This window comes from Canis lupus, chromosome 31 (assembly GCF_048164855.1).
Source record: "Canis lupus baileyi chromosome 31, mCanLup2.hap1, whole genome shotgun sequence".
Taxonomy (NCBI): domain Eukaryota; kingdom Metazoa; phylum Chordata; class Mammalia; order Carnivora; family Canidae; genus Canis; species Canis lupus.
The window spans coordinates 26234904-26261803 of NC_132868.1; the positions used below are offsets into that span (position 1 = coordinate 26234904).

Sequence of the window (26900 nt, forward strand, 5' to 3'; positions counted from 1 at the left end):
GAGTAGGGGCAGGCAAAGCTTTTTTGTAAAGGGCAAACTAGTGAACATTTTGGGCTTTGTGGGCCACTTAGAGTCTCAGTCACATACTCTTTGTATTCTTTTTGAAACCCTTTAAAAATATGAAAACCATCCTTAGCTCAAAAGCCATACAAAAACAGGTTGTGAACTGGATTTGACCACATAGTTCACTCATCCTTGCCACCAACCTGTGTGAGATTCTCTAGAGCCAAAGAGTGGCCAGAGGACGCTGTGTGAGGGGAGGGGTGAGGGCAGAGCTGGGAAGGATGGCTGATGTCCACATAAATGTTCATGAAGCCACTGTGGTAGAGAGTGGATGAGGGATGGGAAGAGATGGGGTGTGTCGTGCAGCAGGCTCTCCACATGCGATCTTGTTCTGGTCTAGAACTCCAAAGTATCTGAGAATTTTAAATTTAAAACTAGACTTTGTGTAATGTGGGTACATTTGTCAGTGGGACCTAGATTCCTATTTTGTTGACTAGTCTGTTAGCTGAAGTTCGCAACTTCTAAAAATTTAGGCATAGGGTGCATGGGCCTTTATTTGCATTCTTACCCAAGGCTGCACAAATGTGGAGAACAAATTGTCCTAAAATACAGAAAAAAGCAAAACAGAAAAACCCCGATTCCTGACTATGTCCCTAATAAACCTGTTGTTGATATGTAGTCCCAGCAGATTTTGTTTGCAGAAATCACAGCCAACCAGAGAGTCTAAGAACTGAGCCAACCTCCAGGCTTTACACAACTCTGTCACAAGTCCCACCTTGATATATATACAACTTATGGAGTCAGTATTCCCTGACTCAATACTCAAATGCCTGCAAGGGTCTGGGTAATTAAAGTGAAAGAGATAGATCAGATGCCAGAAAAAACTACACACTAACAGAAGGAAAGGCCCTTCTAAACCCAACTGTCACCATTCATGTCCTGCGACTGCTGTCACAGAAGAATGCTGGCCTGGTGTTGCCAAGTTCCAATTTTTTTTTTAAAGGCTGGAAATCTGAATTTATATATAAAATTTCAAAATCTTAAAAGTTGGACAATTAATTTAAAATCTTAAAAAAAAAAAAAGTCTGTGTTGGTCAAGAAGACTGGTCTGTGGGGCTGCATTTAGTCCATGGAAGGACAATTTGCCACTTCTACTCTAATTATTTCTAACTGAATATGAGGCGTCCTCAGAGTTGAAGCCCCTCTGTTATTCATATTTATCTAAAATGTAACCTCCATGTGCATGCTGTGGGCACTATAGGAATAACGGAAAGAGCACGTGATCATGAGCTCGGAGACCTGGCCTCTGCGTCCTGAATTGCCTTCTCTATTCTGTGCGATTTGGAGCAAACTGATTATCATAGTCCTTTGTTCCCTCAGCTGGGAGAATTAGCTAGATGGTATTTTAGTTCCCTTCCAACTTGCATATTTTAGTTTTCTTTTTTTTCATTGTCATCAGAGATGTGACCTAAGTAAAGTTTAAACATACTAAGCTTGGTTTCATAGCATTGCACCACTACAAAAGTTATTATCAACTTGTAATCTGTTTATCATATTTTCTCAGATCTATGTATGGTAACAGAAATTTATTAAAACTGAGTTTTCAAGTCATTTGCAACACAATATTATTCAAACCGAGTGTCAATAGGAAATATCACCTTTATGTTCTCATTTCACACATATGAAATATTCTTTAATATAAACAATCTTTAATGCCCAGAAGATATTGTCCTTTTTTTTTTTCTGGTGGGGAAAATGCCCCAAGGATACACAATGGGTAAATTATGACAGCATGGTTTACATTTTGTTTCTTGTATTTTGTCCTTGAAAGTAACCCATGCGCAGTGTTGTTCTCTGCTTCTAGAATAGATTGTTTAGTTTCAAGCAATCCTGCAAGTGTAATGGGGTTGATTATATTTACAAAAATGTGGTAATGTGTCACAGGGGATGGTGCCACACTTCTATCAACAAAGGAGGAGACACAAGGTGCATTTTTAAAATTCTGAGTTAAGTGTCAGGAGATGCCAGAGAAGAGCTTTGGAGGTAAGGGATTTTGGCAGACATATGCCAGGCCAGTCTCTATCACTTATGAGTAATGTCATGAGCCAGTTTTTCTTCCAAGTAATCTTTTTTTAAAAGCATGTTATTGAGATATAACTTATACAGCATGAAATTATCTCATTTTTAAATGTACACTTTAATAAATTTTCATGTATTTGCAGAGTTCTATAACCATCACCAAAATCTAATTTTAAAACATTTCCAGCAGCCTAAAGAGAGACCTCGTGCTCTTTTAGAGTTATTCCCATTCCCACCCCTAGCCCCGGGGCAACCCCCAGCCCCGGGGCAACCCCCAGCCCCGGGGCAACCCCCAGCCCCAGGGCAACCACTAATCTACTTTCTGTCTCTATGTATTTGCTTTTTTTGTGACATGCTATATAAATGAAATCATATATGTTCTTTTGTGTCTGGCTTCTTTCACTTAGCATAACGTTTTTGAGGTTCAGTCATTCATACTACTTTGTTCCTTTTTATTGCTGCGTAGTATCCATGGATAGAGTATCACGTGCCGTTCATCCATTCATCAGTCAGTGGACATTTGGGCTATTTCCACCTGTTGGTTCTTGAGAATAACGACACTCTTGAGAATAACGACACGTGTCCAAATCTTGGTGTGAGAGAAGTCATCGTGAAGTTTTGCAGCCAAGTTGCCTTTTTTGGCATCTACTAAATTTGAGGGAAATCCATGCAACATCCCTCCCACTCACTGGCATCCTGATTTGCAAAACTGAATTTCCAAAAATTTCCAAAAATCACACCGACAACTGAGAGTAGCCTTGTATGTAGTCACAGGAATTTGCGGGCCATGAGGACATCACTTGTCAAGTGTGCTCTAGAAGGAAAAGGCTGAGTGGAGCGCTAGTCTATCACGAACTCGGCTGCACCCATTTCTGCTGGGTTTGTTACTGAATGGATGAGAGGGTTTTTTTGGTGGACCTACAAGGGAAAGGCTGTGGGCTAAGTTTCTTGGGCCATTTCTTTGTTTCATTTAAGTCCAGATCTTTCTAAGAGCTACATTTTCTCTTTCTACATGCTCAAGGGAGCTAGCATTCAGTTCTCTTCTTTCCACAGATAATATCCAGAGATTTTTCTCTCAATCCTGTGCCCACCCTCCCCCAGAGACTGTAGTGGAGCAGTATGTGGAGCTTTCCTCTCTCTACCCATAACTTCAGGGCTTTATTACTAACCCCAAGGAGGGAACAGAATGAAAAGCAAAGCAACAAGTGGCAGTTGCGAAGTTTCCTCGGGCCTTATAGTATCATCATAGTTATTCCTTATCTATAGTGAAAGATAGGGATTCCACTTTTGTGCTCTTCTGAAGTATCCTTGGGGGCTCAGGCAGTTTCACTTCCTTAGGTGATGTAGGGCCAGGACTCTCATTCTTAATCTCTTTCGCCAGAAGTTGAACATTCCCCTTTCCTCCTGTTGTTCCTCCGGCTTTTCACTTCTTCATAATTCCTCTCTTTTAGCACCTAAGACTGAAGAAGAGAGATAGGGCAGATGTGTGAATTAGTTTGAGATTTCTCAATTCAAATGGATTATTATGATCTCAGGTGAACTCACTCCTCTGGCTTTGTTGGTCCCCTTGCCAGTCTCTGTTACTGGTCTGGTGAAATATAGGAAAAATCAAATAGGGTCATTCTCTGACTGCAGCACAAACATCTTTGCCCATCCAATTGGCTGCCTATATTTTGAATGTTGCTTGAGATTATGGTGATTTTTTTTTCAGTGATTTTAAAAGCTCAGACTTTCCTCTCCCACATCCTTTATTAAGAAGGGTTTGGGCAAATACTGATTATAGCCCTGATGATACTCCAAGTCTGCAATCATTGCCTGTTGTTTGGACCCTATGCTCCAAGTCATTCTAAGCATAACATACAAATCAAAGATTTGCCTCAAAGAGCAGCAGCCTGCAAACTTTCCAAAATATTCATGGTCATAATGACATATTTAATAGGAGCAGAGAAGCCAATTAACTAAGAGATATGACATGGGAGATGAAATTTCTTTTAAATCCAGACTGTAGGAAGAGATTTTGTAGTACTATTATCTTATGATGACAATGACATCAGGAGAGGGGTCTTATGGTTACTCCTCTCTTTTTCTTATTCATTTAATTATAGTTCTTTGGTTCTTTTTTCAATCAGATCTGAGTTTGAATCTTAGCTCTACTTTGCTACGTAATGTCTCTAAGATTTATTAATAACTAGGGTGGCCAACTTTCTCAATTTGCTCAGGACTGAGGGTTTTATAGAGACATGGGACTTTTTATGCTAAAAGTGGTAGTGCCAAGCAAGCCAGGATGTTTTGGTCACGATATTAATGACATGAGACTTAAATAATACCTACCTGAAGGTTGTTGTGAGGATTCTGAGCTAGCAGAAAGCCTAAGCGAAAGAAATTCTAAATAAATGGAAAATGTTTTTATGCAACTCTTTTCAGTAGTCTTCTTCTCTGGCTTTATCACCACTTGACCATTGCTTTTGAATCAGACATTCCAGGAAAACCAGAATCACATTGATATAGATTTGTGCTCCTTTTTTTTTTTAAGTGAAGTTTTTTAAAAATATGTTGAAATATAAATAATGTGAAATTCATCACCTTAACCTTTTTAAGTGTATAGTTCAGTAAGCTAAGTACATTCACATTGTTGTGTAACCAATATACAGAACTCTTTTCATTTTAAAACTGAAATTCTTTGAACCCCAGCTCTTTACTTCCTCTTCTCTGGAAGAGGAAACCACCATCATTTTTTGTCTCTATGAATTTGACTCTAGGTACTTCATGTAAGTCATATGGTATTTGTGTTTTTGTGATGACTTCTTTATCCATAATGTCCTCAAGTTTCATCCCTAGTATAGAATGTGTCAGAGTTTCCCTCCTTTTTTAAGACTTAATAGTATTGCATTTTATGTGAATACCACATTTTATCCATTAATGGATACTTGAGTTGTTTCCAGTTTCTGGCTACTGTGAATAAAGCTGCTATCAACTTGGGTGTACAAATACCTCTTTGAGACCCTGCTTTTAATTCTTTTGGGCATACACCCAGAAGTAGAATTATTGGTTAAATTAGTACTTATTAAATTTTAATGCACTCAGATAACTTTGGAATCTTGTTGAGATACAGATTCTTATACAGTAGGTCTGAGATTCTGTAGCTACCAGGTCATGTCAGTGCTGCTGGTGGGCAGACCACTTTGAAGTGCAAGGGCAGAGAAAAAGTGAACTAGCTTAGATGTGAAATGTAATCGTAGTTAAATTACTTAGCTCTCTGGGCCTGTTTGGCCATTCATAAAATGAAGGGGCTAGGCTAGATGACTTCTAAGGTCATTTCTTTCTTGATATTCTGTATTATTATGCTTATTTAGGATAAGTTTTATTTTCATTTACACTGTTTGCAATAAAACATACGGAAAACAATAACTCCTGTATTGTAGAAACTGGAAGGATTGCTGATAGGTTTGGAGAGCTATGAAAATTAGACCAATAAATCTAAGAGATCAATAGAACTAGATATTATCAGACCAATGAGCAAATGAGAGCAAATAGACTTGTATAGAAAGTAGATCCTTCTTCAACTTTCTTGGTTCCTATTTATGAAAGTATTCATCAACTATTATGGCAGCAAAACTACTAGTCTTTTAAAATTTCTATTTTAAAGAAGAGGAAGCAGAGAAATTTCATAGTGACAATAGGAAAAAACTTTGACCTGAGATGATATTAAAAGAAGAGTGCTTTTAGTTACTTATAATTTTATTCAAGGACAAGCAAGGTGGAAGGGAGATGAACTAAAGGCTAGAGCAATCATGTGCTGGTAATGGTTCACCATCAGCTGGGGAGGGACACCCTGATTTGTAGTATTCACCAGTGTGTAAATGCTCCTATGAGACTACTTACCATCTACCAATACAACACCAATTGGCTAGCAAAATTTCTGAAATTTCAATAATCAGTTTTCATGAGCTGGTACAAGCCAGCTCTGGCAACACCATACAGAAGAGTAAGTTTCCTATCATTGAGTTCTTGGGATTAGATAAATGAAACTGTTCTAATAATCTCATTCTTTCCCTCTATTGCAGTGGGTTTTTAGCTCAAGCTGAATACTAAAATCATCACAGCAACATTTCCAAAAACACCAAGGGTCAGGTCTCCCAACTCAATTAAATCAGAAATTCTTGGGCACTTCAGAGGTTTAAATGGGGAGCCAGAGATGAAAGTAGCAAAGTCCTATCAATGCTGTGCCATCAAATGATCTCATTAAATTCAGCCTCTCAAGTTCTTCCTCCTGCCAAGAATATTAACAGAACCAAAGAGTAAAATCTGTAGAAGTGAATGATGCTTTCCTAATCTATCAGCTAAACTTTGTGTGGGCTGTGGGAATTTCAAACCCCTTGAAGGATATAATATCTCGATTAAGCCATGGCTGATCAAGTTGTGCTTGGCTGGACTGTAGGTCTTATTCTAAGACTGCACAACCAGCAGGAACCCAAAGGTCAAAAAAGATAAAAACCTGGGTGGCAGGCACTGGGGGGGGGGGGCACTTGATGGGATGAGCACTGGGTGTTGTGCTATATTTTGGCAAATTGAACTCCAGTAAAAAATATATGTATAAAAAAAAATAAAATGCTAAAAAAAAATGATAAAAACCAACGAGACTCATGGCAGTCATGTCCATTGAATTCCCATTGAATGTCTGTTGAAATCCTACTCTTTATAACTAGGCCAGGCAGAACTTGATGGGAGCAGAGAGATTGGGGTTGGCAAGTGGGAGGTTAGGAAGAAATAAAGTTGTGATTAAAGAGGCAAATTTCAGAATTAAAACTTGTAGAAAATAATTGCATTCAAGAAATGATTTGGAGCCAGTTGGAACTGAGTATGGGCTGCTAGAGAATAGAGTGAAGGAGTGATAGGATCATCCAAGGCCAGAGAAGTTGATGGAACAGATGATGTATGAGTAATGGGAACTCACCCCAGAATAATGGCAGGCAATGGGTGGAGGAAGGAAGAGGGTGAGAAAGAGAATAACAACATGACTCGCAATATTGATGGAGCATCTACCATGTGCCAGGTACAGCAGGAGCTACTTTGTATTTTCTCATTTAATTCTCAAATCTATCTAATGAGGTTGTGACTATTATGATCATTTCTATTTTATAATCGAGAGATCAGAGCTCAGAAGGTTAATCTTACCCAAACACAGAATATAACTGTAAATTCTTTACAAAATCAAGTCTTCCAATTCCAGAATCCACTCTTTGAACCTCTACACTACTGCCATTTGTTGAATATCTACCATTTACTTGCCATTGTGCTAGGTGAATTATCTCATTGAGTTCCTACAAAAACTCCAACATTTTGTTGTCCTCATATACCAAAAAGAGAACTAAGGCAGCAGTTAAGTGACTTCCCATAGCTAAAGCAAGTAGAAATCGGGCTGATATCCAAAATTAATCATGGCTTCAAAGATGATGTTGAACCCCAAAGTCCTGGTGACAAATTTCTGGAGGATTTGAGAGAATGCCATGAAGGTCAGTAGACGTATTACAATACGTACGATTGTATTGTATTACGTATACAATACAATCATATTAAAAAATGGGAAAATATCAGGTAACTAAATAGTATGCTTTTCAAACAGGGGGAGCTATTATATAGATACGACATCATTTGCCTGTTTACCCCATACTTTCACTGTTCAGTATGCAACTGGACTCTTGAGACCTTTTCTGAAAATCTCTAAGTTCTCTTTCTCTGTAGTTCTCTCTTCTCTAGTACTCTGCATTATAGATTCTAACCGCCTGAGCCTCCCTAGAATCCCAGTCCAGAAAATTCATGGAACTCTGCCTGGGTTCACACACCTGTACTACAACCTGGAAACTCTCTCTGGATTGTAATATGGGGCCATCACAGGACTCATCTAATTTTTTCCCCATTCTCAAAAACCCCTGCTCTTGGTTGTCTGCTGTCCAATTACTTAAAAACCATTGCTTCACTTCATGTACATGTTTTGTGCTTTTGTTTTCCCCTAACTTTTCTAGGAGAGATAGTAGGTTTCTATTATTTCATCTTGGATGTTAGTAAAGGTGCTCTCAACATGTACTGGATCAGAATTGGAACTTCTCTAATTTTCCAACTAAATCTCCTTTAAACAACCCCAAGTGTTTTTTATCCCTGGTGCTTCTCAAAATCTTACCATTTGGTTTAAAGGCATTTTGTCATATAAGCCCTCTGTTCTGATTTAAGTATGTATTGTTTGGGAAACCTCTTCGTTCTGATTGCTCACATTTGCTTTAAGTGGTTATGCTTTCTGCCTTTTGTCCAGTACACTCCCACATGGCAACATGGTCTACTCAGCATCAGGCTGGGAGTACACAGTCACCGGCTCCAGTTCCAGTCCTGCCGTTAATACACAGTCTGACTTTGGACACTTTGCCTCTCTCAGCTTCAAACTTCCCATTTATAAAATGTTTTAGAGGTGGGTGGAATAAATGGACTTGAATTTCTTTCCAAGGTTAAGATCCCTTGTTTTTTTTTTCTAAAGATTTTATTTATTTATTCATTTGAGAGAGAGAGAGAGAGACAGAGAGACAGAGGGACACAGGCGAGGGAGAAGCAGGCTGCATGCAGGTAGCCCGATGTGGGACCCGATCCCGGGACCCCAGGATCAGGCCCTGGGCTAAAGGCGGCGCTAAACCGTTGAGCCACCCAGCCTGCCCAGATCCCTTGTTTTTAATGTGTCATGCCTCAATCATTTTGATGTAGTTCCTGAAAAATGAGGACCCCAGTCATCTCAATATTCGTATCTGCTGTGAGCCCAGGCTGAGAATTTTTGAAGGACGCTGGGTGATTCATCCATTCTTGTTTCCTATACTCTCTTCTGCTGTCTGTAAGGAATTGTGGTTTATGGCAGCTTTTACCTCCATGGTCCTCCAGGGACAGAAACAGGAGAGGCCATAGTTAGCAGGAAGGATCTCTTTTGTGGCCTGCTTCATTGAGAGTGACTGGCTCTCCATTTGTCTTTGTTGAAAGAGCCAATCAGCAGGCTTAGGACCTGGGGTTCTTTCACATTCATTCCTGGCTGATTGGTGATTCACAGAGTCCATTAAAATGCCTGGATGACCAAGAGCTCAATTTTCCCAGATGAAGCCTGTTTGGCAGCAAAGAGGCTATTTCTCCCCCTTAGCAACCACTGAAGAGTCAGCATTTGTAGCCTTGGGGGAAGTACATCTCAGCACACTATATTAACCTCTCTGGCACTGCCTGGTGGCCCTGGTCCAGCAGCTAGCGAGCCAGCGTTAGGGTTTACGATTGCTCAGGCATTGATAAGTGGCCATGCTGACGGTGCAGCAGTGCTCAGGAAGGGAGCTTATTACTTCTAGGCTCTCCAGGAGAACATGCGAGAGCTATTTATTGTGAGCCCTTTTCCCACAGGTTGGAAATCTGTGCACTTATATGCTTTCCTTTTCTAATATACAGTTAGAAATATAGCGAGGTGATTTCTAAAACATGAAAGTTACAAATTTATGTGTCAGTGGGGTTTTCAGGTTTTTCCACTTTCTAAACAGTGAGGCTGTAGGCGTTATATGAGCTTGGTGATAGGTCTACCTCACCCTGAATTCATAGCCATGACTGTGCTATGAACTGTAAATTCCTCATGTGAGAGGTTAGTGTTATTGCTGGCTTCCCTGCTTTGCTATATTCCCTAGTTTCTGGTTCTGCTAAGGAAGAATTTTCTTTTTACCATCTTTCTTAGTCACCCAGAGCCATCTCACCTCCATTCTTGATGTTGATTTGATTTTCCTCCCTACTCTGACATTCCCACCCCTGTCATCTCAGGGATGAGGTGCTCTGGCCTTTCCCCTCTTCCTCTTCTCTGCCGCCACTTGGACAACTCCATCCGCTTGTAGAGACAGAGGTGGCTCCTGAGAGCGCTCCGCTACAGTGTTCTCTCTTATGCTTAGCTGTCACCCGAAAAGAACACCCGTTTCAGGTCTGTCACTGCTGACTTGTCCTAGCTCAGTTCTAGCCGTGTATTAACAACAGCAGCAGCAGCCGCTGCAACTATCACCCGAGCACTTACCATGGACTAAATCTATGTGTACAGTCCCATTAAACCTTACAGCAACACAATGGGTAGGTGCTCTGATTATAGTCATTACAGAACCTGGGAAACCAAAGTACAGAGAACTTAAAGTAACTTTCCTCAGGACACAGAGTTAGTAAACAGCAGAGCCCAAATTCAAATCAGAATCTGATTAGCCAGGCAGCCCCAGTGGCTCAGAGGTTTAGTGCCGCCTGCAGCCCAGAGTATGATCCTGGAGACCCGGGATCAAGTCCCACGTCAGGCTCCCTGCAAGGGGCCTGCTTCTCCCTCTGCCTGTGTCTCTGCCCCCCTCTCTCTCTCCCTCTCTGTGTCTCTCATGAATAAATAAATAAAATCTTTAAAAAAAAATCTGAATAGCCTCCAGAGCTTATTGGATTTCCAAAGTATTTCTCTTGAAGGTTATCTCACAGACTGCTGCTAACCAAATATCTACACCACAGTACTTAAGAGTAGGCCAGGGAGAAGGAATTGTAACTGAGAAATACTTTCATAATGAAGGCAGACCTATTTTCTGAGCAAAGATAGGCGGGTGCAAGGAGAATTTTCCTGTACGGTGAAGATAAATTGGAATTTACTTCACTTATTTTCAATATAGTTCTCAGTTATTTAAACATAAAGTTAACCTTAACGGAATGTTACTAGCTTCTGTAATAGAAACGCTCACATAGGAGACGGTATAATGAAGATGCATGTACACGATCAGAGGAAAAGACTTGTATATGGGACATACAATATCACTCAACAAGGGATATTAAATCAATCATATTAATAAAAGTAACTCAATCATATTTCAGCAGAAGGCACAGAACATTTTGGATTAAAATTCACAAATACAGGTAAGTTTTCATCATTTTAATAGCAGTCACTGAGTGACTTGGTCGAGGCACTTAAACACTCTGACTTTGATAACATGTTGTTTTCTCTTTAAAAATTCAAGTAGACCTTAACCTCTAGTCTAAATTTTGTGTACATGAAGTGTCTCAGAGATATGCTATTAATAGAGCAAGGGCAATGATAATGAAATCTACATAACTATATATTTATGGCACCTTTCACAAAGGCATTTTTGTTTTCTTAGAGGGGTGATTATTCAGACTATTTTGGGATAGGTCAAACTCTCTTGGCAAAAGTGCTTTCAGAGGTGAACTCGTAGTGGAAAAGTTCTGATAAAACCGTGAGTTTGTTTTTGACATAAATTTGACATTATTTTATAACCTTGATTCTTAACTCCACAGGACAAAATTTGCTGGGGAGGTAAAATGTTCAGTGGCCAACATAAAGATGTTTACTTATTTGAAGGGTGCATAATATCTAATCATGTAAAGTATTTGCTTTTTCTGTTACTGTCATCCAATGGACATTTCCAGAAAGTCAACAATAGCATTTAAAGAGCCCCCTTTCTACTATTCTTTGTGGAATAAATGTTTTGGGTTTTGCTGTAAATGTTTTAGGTTCAGCCTTAGACATAGAGCCTAAACAAACACATTTTTCTTTAACAGTAATATACCAACTTCTTAATTAAGTACAATGGTAATATCCAAATCAGATTTTCAGAGAACTTTAATGACTCCATAATCTCTGCTGTCTTTCTCAAAGCCATTCCCAAAATGAATTTTAAATTCTAGTAAAAATAGTTTGTCTGCTATGCAAATTCAATATCAAGACCAAGACTGAAATGCCATTTTGTTCTGGAACTGCTACCAATCATCTCAGATGTACTTATGCTTTTGAAAAGATTATTAACATTAATTTAGTAATGATGTAGTCTTCATTTATGACGAATATGTCTAGAGATAGAAGCAACAACAACAGTCTATAATTCAAAACCAAAATAGCCAATGTAATAAGGCAGAAGTTTTAAATCCTCATCATATACACCTTACTCTGGCATTCAGAGCTCTCCACAGCTGACCCCAATCTGGTTTCCCAGCAACATCACCCACGTTATTGTACCTTCCACACTCCGGTCATAATAGATTGACTCATCACTTCGCAAATAGAACCTGTGCCTCTTGACCTCTCAGCTTTCACCATTTCTGTTCCTTCCATCCTTAATACCATTTCATGCACCTGTTGAACTCTTATCAATTTTCAGGCTCAGTTCCAAATCTACGTAAAATAGCACCCAACCCTCTCCCCCGCTGTGGCACATCCCCCAACTTCAGTCTGTTGAAATTAAATGCCTTTCTCGGGTTTCAGTTTTATTCCTTGTTTGTAACTTATTAATTTTCTTGGGAAAGACATTAATATGATTTAGTTCAGAGTATTTCTACCTTTACCACCAGGTTACAAGTTCATTGAGGACAAGGAGACTGTATTGAGAAATCTCTTTATCCCCACCCCAGGCTTGAAATCAGCTGGTTAAACTGAGCTGAATCGGTGATACAACTTTTAGTGGGAACAAACTCCATAAGAAACACTCACAGATAATAGCACAGAAGTAGAAGAGTTTGGCAGGTTACCCTGGGTAAGTTAATCACTTTTCCTTATGTAAACCACAAAACTTGTAAAGTCTTGTTTCCTTCATTTGAAAATTCCATAGTAGATATGATAATTAGATAACCCAAATTGATCTGTCATGGAAAAGGTCACTTCCAGAAAGGAAGCCTGTATCATAATTGGCCCTAATGAGGCTTTATTGCCTCCTTTTGATTTGCTCTTTCTTTAATTTGTAATATTATTTAACTATTAAAAATACTTGTTTTTAGCTCAGCTGGTCTTTTATAGTTGAAAGCCTTCTTTTGGCAGTACCACTCCTTAACCTAGTTAGGGCTAAAAGGGACTTTATTTCTTATTCTTCTAGGTGGGGCTGTCATTTGTTGAAGGCTAAGTACCACATTGTCAGTTTATTTTCCACTCTCCTTTTGATATTCCTTTTGAGATTTAATCATTATTCTTGGATTCTTCCTTGATTCTCTTGGATCTTTCCTCTAGTACAGTAGTTTCCCATTGGGAGTCATTTTGCCTGGGATTTGTTCCAGCCTCTCCTTTCTTCCTATTTCATGCCTCCATTTTGACAACTCCATGCACCTACCCACTAGGTGGGTGGCTTCCATGAGCTCTTCACTCTGAGTATTCTCAGGCAATATTTGGAGACCATTTTGATGGTCATCACTATTGGCATCTCATGCATAAAGTCCACAGCTAAGCATCCTACAGTGTACAAGATAGCCTTCCACAACAAAGAATTATCCAGTCCCAAAACTCAATAACCTTGCTCTAATTGTATCTTCTATGCTGACAGGAACTATTCAGTCATTTTCTGTAAACTTCCTTTATAGTAACTATTTTATGGTGACTATTAGTGTATTTCTTTTTGTCCACCTGTTTAATATTCTTATGAAAATGTCTAATAAAGATGGAAGCTTCCTCTTATAATTCCTACATGAAAGTTATGGCTTTGGTCCTATTCTTAATATTTATAACTTTTTCCTTTTACAAGTGTTGAATTCTCCTTGATGGGTTCCATAAGGTAGCAATCCCACCACATGTCACGTACATAAATATACTTCCTACCTAAAGGGAGTTTGTTAGAATTTTTGTTAGAAGCAAGTATACCATGGGCCTAGGCTTATAGGTTCTTGTTATTGTCCTTCAGACCCACTGGACTTCCAAAGAATTCCCTCTTTTGCTGCATTTGGGAGACTATGGCCTCTCCTGCTGTAACCCCAGTGATGCAATAGGAAATATGTAGTAGGACGAGAATTTCCTTATGTGTTAGTCAGTATAACTCAATGCTGGTACTGCCCTTCCTCAGTCTAAGCAGAATAAAAATGTCCTCATGCATTGTTGGACAGGCTTTGATGCCAAGGTGATTCTCCCTCAGCCCAAAGTGGGAGAGCCAAGACTTCGAACAAATCTTGTTCAGCAGATTTCATGTTCTGCGTTGGCTGCATTGATCACTGAATTTCCATGAAAACTAGAGAAACAATTGGAAGCCACATCCACTCACTTGAGTTCACATCTGATCTTCATTCATCACTTGGTCTGTTGTTGGTTCATAGCAAACTAGAACAAATACAATCTCAAACCAGGTCTAGGTTATCATCTGTTAGATTTTAGGTCCCAGGCCATGTTTTGTGTTCTGTCCTAGACCACCTGCCCTGTGTAGACAACTTGGATTCTGCATCGAGTCTCTAGAGCACAGCCAAAAAGGACGTTCAGATCTCTAGCACTTTTATGTAGTGATCCCAACTCCTTTATTTGTGTGAACCAATTCTATAAACTTTGCAGAACTCTTAGTTGACACTCCACAGGGTCCTAGGATGCTTTCCTAACGCTACCTGTTTAGTACCAGAAACAAGAATCATTTTTATCATTTTTAAGACTCAGCTAATAGCATGAAGGCCATGGTGAAGATGCTTGCTGGGATTCATGAGGCACAATGCTACCCTTGCATATGTTATGTGTGCCGTATGAATGCTTTTGGAGGAGGATTTGAGATAATGTGACTTCTTTTCTCAGGCTTACAATAAAAAACTTTAATTTTCTCCCAGTCCTCTTAATTAGAGCTTCTTACCCACCTGTACCTTGCTCATAATAATCAGCTATTAGAGAACTACAACAGAATACCCACAATGTTTTCCTTGAATCCAATTATCTTTTATTTTTCCTGATGAGTGAGTAGAGTAGACTTGTATGAAGAAGTTTTAACCTCTGAATCCAAGGGTAAATCCTGGATGATTGAAACCTGACTTTCCCCAAAACTAGTTACTTCTTCCATAATCTTATTTGCTAATTTTATTTTCATCTTAAAGTATGCCTATGATTGAGGCAAAGAATTCTGCTTTCATTTGAGAAAGAGGCAATGACTCATTGGCATAGAAGAGAAAGAGGAATAATCAAGAATTCTATAAATTTAACCCAGTTTGGTTTCTGCATCATACCACTTCCCTGCCCAAGTTCACAGAACCCTTAGAGATATTATCTATGCTTTAGTTCTATAGACTAGACTAATCTTGTTTTAACTATCTATACACAGAATTATGTAGTATGTATTTATTTGTACCTGACTTCTCTGACTCAGAAGTCAATGGGAGAGTTATTATGTTCTTGCTGCATAGAGCTGTAGTTCATTTATTTTCATTGGGTATAATATTCCATGAAATAATTTAACACAGGGTATTTAGTCACACTATTGTAAATGGACCTTTGCTTTGTTTCCAACTATTATGAATAAAGCTGCTATGGTAACAAAGTAGAAGACAGTGAAATACGTCAGTCAGTCATAGAAGAACGAATACTGTATGGTTCCTCATCTATAAGGCATCCAAAATATTCAAAGTTATAGAGATAAACAATAGAATGGTGGCCTCCAGGGGATGGGAGGAGGGGGATATAGGGAGTTGTTGTTCAATGGATAAATATTACAAAAGGAAAAGTGAAGTATTGATATGATCTGAAGAGAAAACAAATAGTCATGTTAGTTGATGTATATGTTAATTAGCTTGATCATGGTGATCTTTCACAATGTGTACATATATCAAAGTATCAAGTTGCGTACTTTAAATATATCCAATTCCCATTTGTCAGTTATACCTCAATAAAGCTGAAGAAAACAACCAAAAAATTATTTTCACAAATAAAAAATAAAAACATTTTTAAAGGGTTTTTTCTTTTAAAATTGCCACGAACATTATTATACATGTTTTTTGAGGAAAATTCATACTTTCTGTTGAATATAAACCCAGGGGTAGAATTTCTGGGTCAAATGGTATGCGTACTTTCAACTTAATACTTATTATCAACTTTAAAGAATATTGCCAAATGGTTTTCTAAAGTAGTTGTACTAATTTAAACTAACAATATTTGAGGACTTCTATTGCTCCTCATCCTCATCGATACTTGGGAGTGTTAGTCTTTTTAGTTTCAGTCATTAGTATTTGTATGTAGTGGTATTCCATTGTTTTTCTTTTTATTGTGGAAACTCTTAGATTTATAGAAAAGTTTCAAAGATTGAATAGAGTTCCTATATGCCTATTACTCATTCTCCCCTTCCCCCAATATTTTTTTCCCTTCTCCCAATATTAAAAAAGCACAATTTTCAAAACTGAGAAATTAATGTTCGTGTATTACTATGAAAAAACTCCAAGGATTCCTGGGTGGCTCAGTGGTTAAGCATCTGCCTTTGGCTCAGGGCGTGATCCCAGGATCCAGGATTGAGTCCCACATCAGGCTCCTTGTAGGAAGCCTGCTTCTTTCTGCCTGTGTCTCTGTCTCTGTCTCTCTCTCTCTCTGTCTCTCTCTCTCTCTCTCTGTGTCTCTCATGAATAAAGAAATAAAATCTTTAAAAAAAAAAAAAAAAGCAAAGTCCAAACAAAACTCCAGACTTCATTTGGATTTCATGTTTTTTCACTACTGTAAAATCTGTTCTAGGATTTGATCTAGGAGATGACATTGCATTTGATCCTATTTCCTTAGTCTCCTGATCTGTGATATTTTCTCAGTCTATCCTTGTTATCATGACCTTGGCAGTTTTGAAGAGTACTGGATAGATATTTAGTAAAATACTCCTTAAATTTTAAAAAAATATTTTTCTCATGATTACTGGCTGGTGTTACGAGTTTTTAGGAAGGATACCACAGAGGTGAAGTGCCTCTCCTCACATCATAATACTGGAGTACAATATATCAAGACCCACTATTGGTGATGTTAGCCTGGACCACTTGATTAAGGCAGAGTCTGTCTGGTGTCCACAAAGTTCCATATCTTTCTGGCTTCCATTATTTCTACTGAGAAGTCAAATACTAGTCTTACTGTATATATTGGATATATTTTTCCTAAACTTACAGAAGTTTACTGGTCAAATAAGATAACATAACTTTTACTTAGTGCTTAAGATTATGTAAAATGTATATTTGTGTTTAACCAAATAAAAGCATTATTCTAACAAATTTTATTTCAGTAGTAATTATGAATTTGTAGCATGTAGCTTGAAGATAAGTTCCAAAATATTTAGATAATTTAAAATCTTGAACTGAAATGAAATTGAATTAATCTATAGATATTCATTAGATATAGATCATTTCTAAATAAGATGGAATACTTATATATATATTAATCCTTAAGCATAATTTTAAGCTCATACTCTCTGTTTCTTGTTTTATATGATGCAGAGAGGCCATATATACTTGAGTCTATTAATGAAAGTGTTCGTTTTTGCCATCCTGAGAAGTTGTTCTGTAAGGGATGTGTGTGGATATAGAAATCAGTAGAACTTTCATAGAAAGAGAACTTTGCCATAGCCAAAGCTAAAGTTTGATGAGCTTATTTGTAATTTTTTCCAAAAAGCTATAATAGCAAATATTATATTGATGCATTACTAGAGTTTGGTTTTCTCTCTCTCGGAGTGATCTTTTTCCTGGAGTTTTGATCTACTCTTACTGAGAGGTTGTAAATCATTATTTTCTTATTTTCTGTAAAATCTGCCTAGATAGTGAAGATTCTTTGTTTGACTAGAATCACATCTATGGTCTGTATTGACTTTGTTCTTGATTATTTAAGAAAGCAAAAATTTCCCACATGTGAAAAAGCTAAAAGTCTTTACTATCACATTATCTCTTGGGTTTACTTTTGAAATAGTTTATTGTCACTTAGTTCAATAGGTAGCTAAGTATTATTTCTCAATCATGCATGGTTCTTTTTTTTTTTTTAACTTTAAAATTTTATCGTGGTAAGACCCATGGTCCTATCTTCATCAAGTTCAAATATGCTGACAATCTTGATATTTTGCTTTTCCAAAATTCAATTCTAACTAATATCTTTTGGGCCTAAAACTGTTTTTGATAGTTCCCAGAAGGTCCTTGGAAAATCACAAAGGACTTTTTTCTTCCATCTTATAAAAAGAGTGGTGCTAGAAATAATTAGGCTTATTTGATATGTTACTATTGATAAGTTGCATGAGAAACATTGTCAAATCAGGAGAGATATTTAGCCCTCCTTAGGTTAAGTTTGTATGGAAAAAAATGTTGTTAAGAAGAATATTTCAGAAATTGTATGCTGCATGAAAATTTCCTAGAGATTTGCCCTCACTGTCCATGATATGTTTCCTTTCAGACCTGTAGTGTTGCTTTCTCAGTCAACAAACAACAATGTATTGAGTTATCATTTTAGTTATTTTTAAAGATGTTAACTTGGTATCAATTTTACTTCATTAATTTTAATCTAGTATCTTCCAGGCTAGTGGTTTTCAGTAGGAGTTCATGAACTTACCTCATGAACTTCATGGATATACAGATACTTAGAATCACTCCAGACTTACAGAATTTCTTTACTTGAAATTCTTGGTATATTCTAATTACAGTTTTGGTATGTCCACTTGGTATATTTATTGTATATTATTTCTCAGAATTATTCTATGTTACATCTGAACCTGTTTTTTGCTGTAAAAGATTATATTTATCCATTTTAATGAATTAGATGCAATATTCACTCCTCTGTAGAAATAAGGTTAATCATTATGTGTAGAGATATTTTGTCCAATTTTAAAAATTTTGTTGTCTTATTTTGCATGCTATAGAAACAACCAATTTTCCTGGCCAGATGCATTATTCATGAAATGAATACTCATCAGATCTTCCACTTTTGAAAATTATCAGTAATAAACAAAACTATTTTACATCTTTTGTCATCTGTAGACAGTTTTTTGTTCTATTCTGATGCTTCCCTGAAAGCACTTGCAATCAGCTACAGGCTAGGGGGCTTTGTCTTCAGCAAAAATGGACTTTGTCAGAGCTCTGTGGACAAAGACTGTGCCAGATACTTCTAAGTCCAGGCTTCTTATGGTATCATCTCATTTAAACAACTTTGGAACCCTACCAGTGGACTGAGTCGAGATTTCTAGAAATTCAGTCAAGAAGCAAGTGGATTCATGAGAATGCTAACACAAGATCAAGCAGAACAAGGAACTAATTTATGTCAATGACATGATGAAGGATGACTATGGGTATTGTTTGGAATATTATTCATGTGTTAATGTTTTATTTTCTGGATATATTAGAAGTCCTTTTGATCTTTTCTCTTAAGCTATCTATAATTTATGACAATTCAGTAGATTATGCTTTTGTAAAGTGATGAAATATTTATAAATGTCATCTTTTCCTCCCTGATTGATAGCTCCACAATTTGGAGACTCTTATCCAGGATACTTTTTCATGGCCAATATAGTTATTTGCATAAGTTCCACAGAAATCTGCTTTCCTTGGTGGCAAGCATTGGAAATAGTGGTTTTGCCACCAAGGCCTTGCATGAAATAGCTGAGAATCATGCTCCTTTAATCAGATATTACCAGTTATTTAGGAACTAAAGTGGACGTGGTCACTGAGTGCATGGATCTCGTAGCTGGAGAGAGTTAAGAAACTCAGTGAGTGGTGTTGCATAACTGAAAGATTTTTCTTCACTGACTTCTTGGAATCCACTGTACCAGTGACCCTCAGGGTTGAACTCCTAGCTTTCACTTTGAAACAACCCTTTATGATAATATTTCCCCTTTCCATTTTGCACATCCCCCTTTTAAGATGCCTGATCAGCAGGACTCTAAAACAACTGACCTTTGCCATCACCTCTAAACAGCTTTTCAATTGATTTGCAGGAAAAATGCCAACAACCAGAGACTATTTGTTAGACCCTACTTCACGCAATCAGAAGGTTTCTGATTGCCTGTGAGTTGTTTGGAAAGGGAGTGCCGACAAGGTTGAACTTTATCTTAGCCCTGCGCTGCCAGAAAATAATTACAGTTAAGAAACCTTCCCAACTCTTTTATGTTCTGAAAGAAAGGTTAACTCTAACCAGCCAGCTACAAAAGACTAGTAGCAGGTCCTGGCACATTTCAAGATAAAACCCACCTCCACCTTTCCTCAATGATTCAGATTAGAGCAGACTCCACCCTTCCCATGATCCCCATAAGATTTAGGAATAAGTCTTTGTTTATGTGTCTTGATAAATCTTTAGATGTCTTTCCTTTTTTTTTTTTTTTTTTTTTTTGAGATGTTTCTCATTAACGAACCTTATCTCTATCACAATAGCCTGAATAAAATTCTCTTTTTAATTGTCTGGTACATTTTGCTTTTGATACCTGTCTTATTTTAAATTCCATCTTGGTTTCTGAATGTTGAAAAGTGCACTTTCTTTTTATCAGGATCAGCTAGATATTAAATTTAAAAATATATATATATATAATATTTTTATATGCTTTTAGCAGGAGAGAGAGCCTCAATAACCCAGTCCTTCTTGTGATAGGAAACTGATGCCACCTCTATTCTTTTTCCAGTCTTTTGTTGGTGGATATATTTTGTGCTCAGTTCCATTAGGGCTTTGCCTTTTGATTTACAAAAATTTCTCTTTCCCTTTAAAATAGAAAGCATCCAGCTTTGGCTTTCATAATTATTACCTGTGAAGTAGGCATCAAGAATCTGTCTTGGAACTCAAAATCTGAGCACCAACTCTCTTTGTATTTCTATTAAAATTATATCAATCTTCCCCCAAAGTAATGGATGTCTCTGATGAATAAAGGGAAGGTTTTGTATGAGGAAATGCAAAAGAAAAAGTACCTTGATTCATTTCAAGAAGTTATCTCAATATAGTCTCAATCATTCATACCTACTATCCAGCAGAATATGTTCCCTGATGCTGTTGTGCCAGCCTTCCCATTCTGTGCATGTAGCCACAGGACAGAGGCTCTCTCTCAGACAGAATCTTCCACAAGTCCTGAACTTCTTGAACTAACCTGTTTTTCACGCTGTTTCTTCTGAGAGTTAGTTGACTTTGCTACTTCCATTAAGCCTTTGCCTTGTTGGACTTACTCTGTTCCCCCTGTTACAATTTTTATTTCTCTGTTACGTTATCCATCTTTAGACAACACAATAAGATCATTCTTTGTTGCCCCACCTCTAGGACAAATAATCAAATATTCCCACCAATTCACCTATTAAAATCTGGACACCTGAACCAAAAAAAAAAAATTAATAGTTCCTTTCCAGGGAACAGATTTTGATTGGCAGACAGAAGGGCAGTGGAAGTGAGATCTAGGATTAAGAAAGTTGTGTAAGTGTACATGTGTCCACAGTCTCTCCAGCTCTGGAAATTTAATATGTGTATGTATATGTTTATATGTACACATATATACACATACAAAATTTGCCAGGTCAAATGGCAAAAATTGACCTTTACCTTTTCCTTTAAAAGACAAATTTTAAGTACACTAACATTTTCTTACAGAAAATAGACACTGATGAGTCATTTAGCATTTCGCATAATTTTTTTGAATCTTACAGCAATCATATACAGTAAACAAACAAAAAAAGTATAATCAGGGCTAGTTTAATATCTTTATAATCACTACTCTCTCAAAGATTTAAGGTACTCATCCAGGCCCTACCTTCATGTAGCCTTGAATGTGAAAGCATTTTTTTTTTTTTTTGTGAAAGCATTTCTAAACAACATAATAGGTATAAGAGAGTCTAACAAGTTCTGAATCCTCTTGAAATTACAACTTTGATGTTTCTTAATATAATCAAATATTTAGATTTTCATCTCTTTCTCTTTGGTGTTTTTTGTTAGATGTGGAAGCATTTTTCCATTGCTATTATCTCAAGTACATAGGGTACTTGAGTCTGTATGAGGCACAAAGCCAACATTAGGCACAATTACAGTAATTGTCATTTTATAGATCATCAGAGACTGTGAAATACTCATGCCTAAGTGGATTTGTTCACCTGGGAAGAGGTAGAGCTGGAAACAGGTGAATCTTCCACTTTGCTCCACAAATGACAGTAGGCAAAGTATTTGTTCTTGGTCCAGGGTATATAAGTATAGAAATTGAGAGTAAATGCTTAGACATGTTTATAGCAATTTGACTTTGCTCTGACACCTAAGCATATGACCAGTGGATGCATCTCAATAAAGAGGAAATAGATCAGTTGTTCTACTCAGTGGAGAGTCACACAGGTGCAAGCTATTTCTGTCCATGTATAGTCATTTCATTTCTTTGGGTATTGTTCCATGATGGACTAGAGGCGGAAATGGGGTTATCACATAAAATTCAGGATGCCCAGTTAAATTTGCATTGCAGATTATAATGAATAGTATTTTAACAGAACTATGTCCCAAGAATCTTTAGAGACATATTTCTACTAAAAATTGTCTCAGGTTTCTGTATCTAAAGTGCAAGTTTAATTGAGTGTCTTGTGTTTAAAGACTTATTTATTTGAGAGTGAGAGAGCATGAGCGGGGAGAGGGGCAGAGAGAGAGAATCTCAAGTGTACTCCATGCTCAGTGTGGAGCTGGTGTGGGGCTCCCTCTCATGACCCTGAGATCATGACCTGAGTCAAAATCAAGAGTCCAATGCTTAATTGACTAAGCCACCCAGATGCCCCAGGTGTCCTGTATTTTTATTTGCTAAATCTGAAAACCTTATTTGGAGGTGCTTGACAACTGTCCTCCATCACAGCTAATGTGAGAAGCTCTGCTCTGGTATCCTCAGGAGTTCTGGGCCCAGAATGACTTCCCCTCATGGTGAGTGTGGGCTGAGACTAGATCCTTAATGTCTTTCTCTGCTTCACTCATTTGTTCTAACACCATATGGGTTAAACCCCACCTATGATGTCTTTTGCAAACCTCTTTAGCTATTTTTCAAATCTAGATATTCACAGTGATACTATTTCTTTTTCTTGGCATTCAGTGGCTTTAGGAAAGTAGGTGTTTCTGAATAAGATTTTTGTGCTACTTTGAGGATTAATAAGTTAATGCCTGACAGCACTTTTAAGAGATGCAAAAGTGCTTTCTCCACAGTTCACTAAACAATAAAATTGTTTCTAGTGTACCTTATTGTTATTGTCACCTAAGCTGTTTTGCTGTATTTTCTATCATTATTCAAATCCATCTTGGAAATTCTCTACTTAAAGATTTATGACAAAATACTCACTGTACCTTGTCCAGCAATTTGTGTACAGGTAAAATGAGCATGCTCTGCTTAAAAAGGATATTTTAAGCTCAAAAGGGCAAGTGACCTCAATTTCCTCATTTATAAAATTGGACTGTTGGGCTAGGTGGTCTCCAGGGTTCTTTGGCAGCCTGAATGTTCTGATTTAAAAAGTACCAGAGAAAGCCAAAACTGTGTAAAAAGGAAGAGTGGCAGCCTGCCTACTTCCTTACTGAAAGGAGAAGATTCACAGGCTGATAAATGTCCATGATCACCAGCTGGCAGAGATGCTTCCTTCTCTACTCCTCTCTAAATCTGCCTCCCAAAATAAAGCTCTCCCAGGTTATGGACTGAATCAAGGTTCATTAATGGGTACATAAGGGGGTATTGGGCTGGGAATCAGGAGGACTGAATTTGAGCCTTGGCTTTGCCACTAATTAGCCATATGATTTAGGAGGAATTTCTAAACCAAATGACCACAGATACTTCCGCCCTGTACAGGAATGACACAATTTATATCAAGGTGGATAAATTGTATTGAGGAAAACATCTTGAAGATCTCACTAGGCCTTTTTGGTTGTGAAAGGATGGGGTGACTGGTGCCAGTTTAGGTGATCAGGGTGGCCTCAAAGAGAATTAAATGCTCTGCAAGACCGAAGACAAGAATGCTAGAGTTGTTTGCCAGAGGAAAAAAAAAAATTGGACCTTGGAAAAAGAGAGAAGGAAAGTGGAAAGAGAAATTTAGAAACTGTTCCCCACCAGGGCCCATGCTGGTACAGAGCTAGGTAAGATGATAGATTAGGGGTGATGGTTCTGCTGGGGGCAAGTCCTGGGCCTGGCACTCAGCTCCAGCCAGTTATCATCATGCTGAGGTGGGGGCTCCAGTACCCTCTCATCTCCCAGTCTTCCAAGGAAAGGCAAAAATCTGAAAAAGCTCCTCCTTTTAAAATGTTGGAAACTAATTAAAACTTAATGTTATTTCTGTGCTATCCAAACAAAATATGTCCATGGACTGTATTTGGGCCACAAACTGCCATTTTAGAATATCTTGCCTAGAAAGGGTCCCAATAAAAGAGTAAAAAATAATTTTAGTACAGCCAAGCCTTTCCTAAGTGTTTGTCATAAAGATCTTAGGTTGCTTCCAACTTTTGGTAGAATTTGATGTACACATAGAATCCGTGATGATTTTAGAGGATGAAGGAAGAAAGGTGTTGCTTTCATGGGACAAAGTGGTATAAAAAGGGGACAGCATTTGCAGGAGTGACATCAGATTAAGAATCAAGAATTCAGCAGAAGAAATCCAAAGACACAAAGAAGAGAAAGCCTCCCAAGAATACTGAGAGAAGCATAAACCCCTTCTGACGAGAAGGATATTGGTGTGATGTCCTGGGCTTTCAGAGTTAATGGAATGGGGTTTGGGGCATTTCTAGTTTAATATAAAAAGAAAGAGTGACACCAGAAAGCTGGAGAACTTGTAGATATCCAGCAGCAGACACTTAATTTACAAAAGGGATAAGATGATATAAAATCTCTCAAAGAGTGATGTCTTACACATACAAAAAAATCTCTGCTGGAATGTTCCGAGGCTGTGGGAGACTAGGAAAAAAAAGGACATAAGGTATGCTTCTGAGAGGGGCTGGTAGGTGGGAGGAACTTTGGTGACACTCCTGCTCCAAAGATGGCTGCCTGAGTAGGGAGGAGAGGGAGAAATGGGACAACTTGCCCCACTGTGACTAAGAAGGCTGCTATTCCAGAAAGGCATGTCCAGAAAGGCATGTCCACAGATGCTCAGAACAGTTGGGGAAAACCTATAGTGATCAAGGGGAAGCTTGAAGAACCTGGGTGGGAGCAATGAGGAGGAATTACAGAAACAGAGGAAAAGTCAGGATCTCCAGGATTTCAAGGCTAATCACTGTCTTTTTGACTGAGAGGTATGCATGCAGAGTTAGTATATGTATTTGTGACGTTCTGGAAAGGTGAGGTTGTGCACTGCATGACTATAATATAGAGATTTCCTTTCCCTTTCCTTGGCGGATGTTTCAGGTATTCTGCAACTCAGAAGGCAGCTGGTTCCTCTTTTTTTGTTCTCTTTCCTTTTGTGCAGAACATGGGGCATAACATCGTTGGCACTCCCAAAGACAACACAGGTTTCTCTTTCTCATGTGGCATGCATTTCAGCCTCGTCAAGCCAGAGTATTTTCATGATTAACAAATGCAGAGAAACCAGCATTTCTGTTTCCCATGCAAGTGTCAGGGGTCAGGATGGTTTCTGGGAATGCTATGTTGCTCAGCACCACATTTATGCAGAGGGAGGTAGATTTTTCCATGAGAGTGCCTCAGTGCCAGAGAAGAGACTATTGGCCACATCATCTTGCTGGTCATCACATAATTAGCATGTACTGAATAGAGGCAGTGTGCTCTGTACCATTCTAGGAGGCTGGAAGAGTGCCCTGCCTGGTCAGGGCATTTAACTGGACAGGCAACAGAAGAACAAGGGATTGGAATCACAGGAAAGCTAGTACTTATTGCTAAGATTTATGAAGCACTGCACTGAGCACTTGACATGAATTATCTTATTTTTTCTCCCCCCAAATCTCAGTGAGATAGATATGGTTGCCATCATCATTTGATGGTTGAGGAAACTAGAGATTAGGCAAAATGCCAAAGACCACACAGCTAGTTAGTGACGGAGCCAGGACTTGAATGTAGGCATGTCTGATCCAAAGCCCAAGTACTTAAGTCCCTAATAATTGCCATGGGGTGACCACTGGCCTGTATGTGGCTAAGGTTATTGGATTCAAGTCTCTGTGGAAGCAGAGAGAGATACCAAATCCACAAAGGCACCACTTTGAGAACAAAGGCTGCTCTCTTACATATCAATAGGCCATTAAAATCAACCTCATGATGCTAGAGCTGGTCTATGGCCAAATGCCCCGAACACCCATGGGGCATTTCTTTGTAACTCTTCCCAGCCACACGCAGGGTGTTAGGGTCGGGTCGGCCTTCCGCACTCCCTGGGCAGCCAGACTTGGACTTCAGCATGAGCACTGAGGTGAACTAGAGCGAGATTATGTCCTACTCCTGATTTCTGTGCTCCCCCACACAATTTGTGTTACCTCCTCTCCCCCTCAACCTCTCTAGCTCACATGCTTAAGAAAAAGGAGAGAGGACCTAGAAGCATGGGCATTTGGGGACAAATTCATTTGATGTAGCTGTCTGTCAGAATTTCCTCTGCAAGACTCATTTCTTCTGTTTCTTGTATCTTTAAATTACTATTATTAAGTTTTGTTTTTAACCAAAGAAATCCATGCATCCAGTTAAAACAAAAATGAAATAATACTGACATAGTCTTGATAAAGAATAGCTGTCCTCTACCCCACAGCTGCATGCTCCCAAAAGGAACAATTTTATTCTTTTTAGTGTTTTTTTTTTTTCTGGTAGTGACCTTTATTTTTGTAAATATGCTGATATTGTGTATTTAATTTCTCCGTCTTAAACGATAACTCCTGAGTTTCTGTTATTTTAGATGAGTTTAGTGTCCTTATACACCCTCTACCTCCTCGCAACCCCATCTTTGTAATGTAGTTCTATCATAGATTATGGTTAAAAAATGACCATTATGACTACTTAAATTTTGACTCCATACATCAAAAAAACTTTGCAAACATTGACACCCAATCTGAGGGTATTGCATTCTACTGAGCCCTTTACCCCACTTCTTTTTTTCCTGTAGACCACCTTTCTGAGCTCTTCATCCTTCCTCAGCATGGACTACTGGTGCACTAGGCCTGCTACACAACTGTCATCCTGGGA

General features: G+C 38.2%; 1 long non-coding RNA gene across 1 annotated transcript in view; it reads right to left on the reverse strand.

The window, feature by feature from the left end:
- Nucleotides 1-1570: 1570 nt before the first annotated feature.
- The window catches only part of LOC140622432 (uncharacterized), a 29255-nt gene continuing 3925 nt past the window's right edge, over nt 1571-26900 (reverse strand). Inside the window, exon 2 of the long non-coding RNA XR_012022196.1 lies at nt 1571-3542. This is a non-coding gene — a long non-coding RNA (uncharacterized lncRNA). The remainder of the gene's footprint in view (nt 3543-26900) is intronic.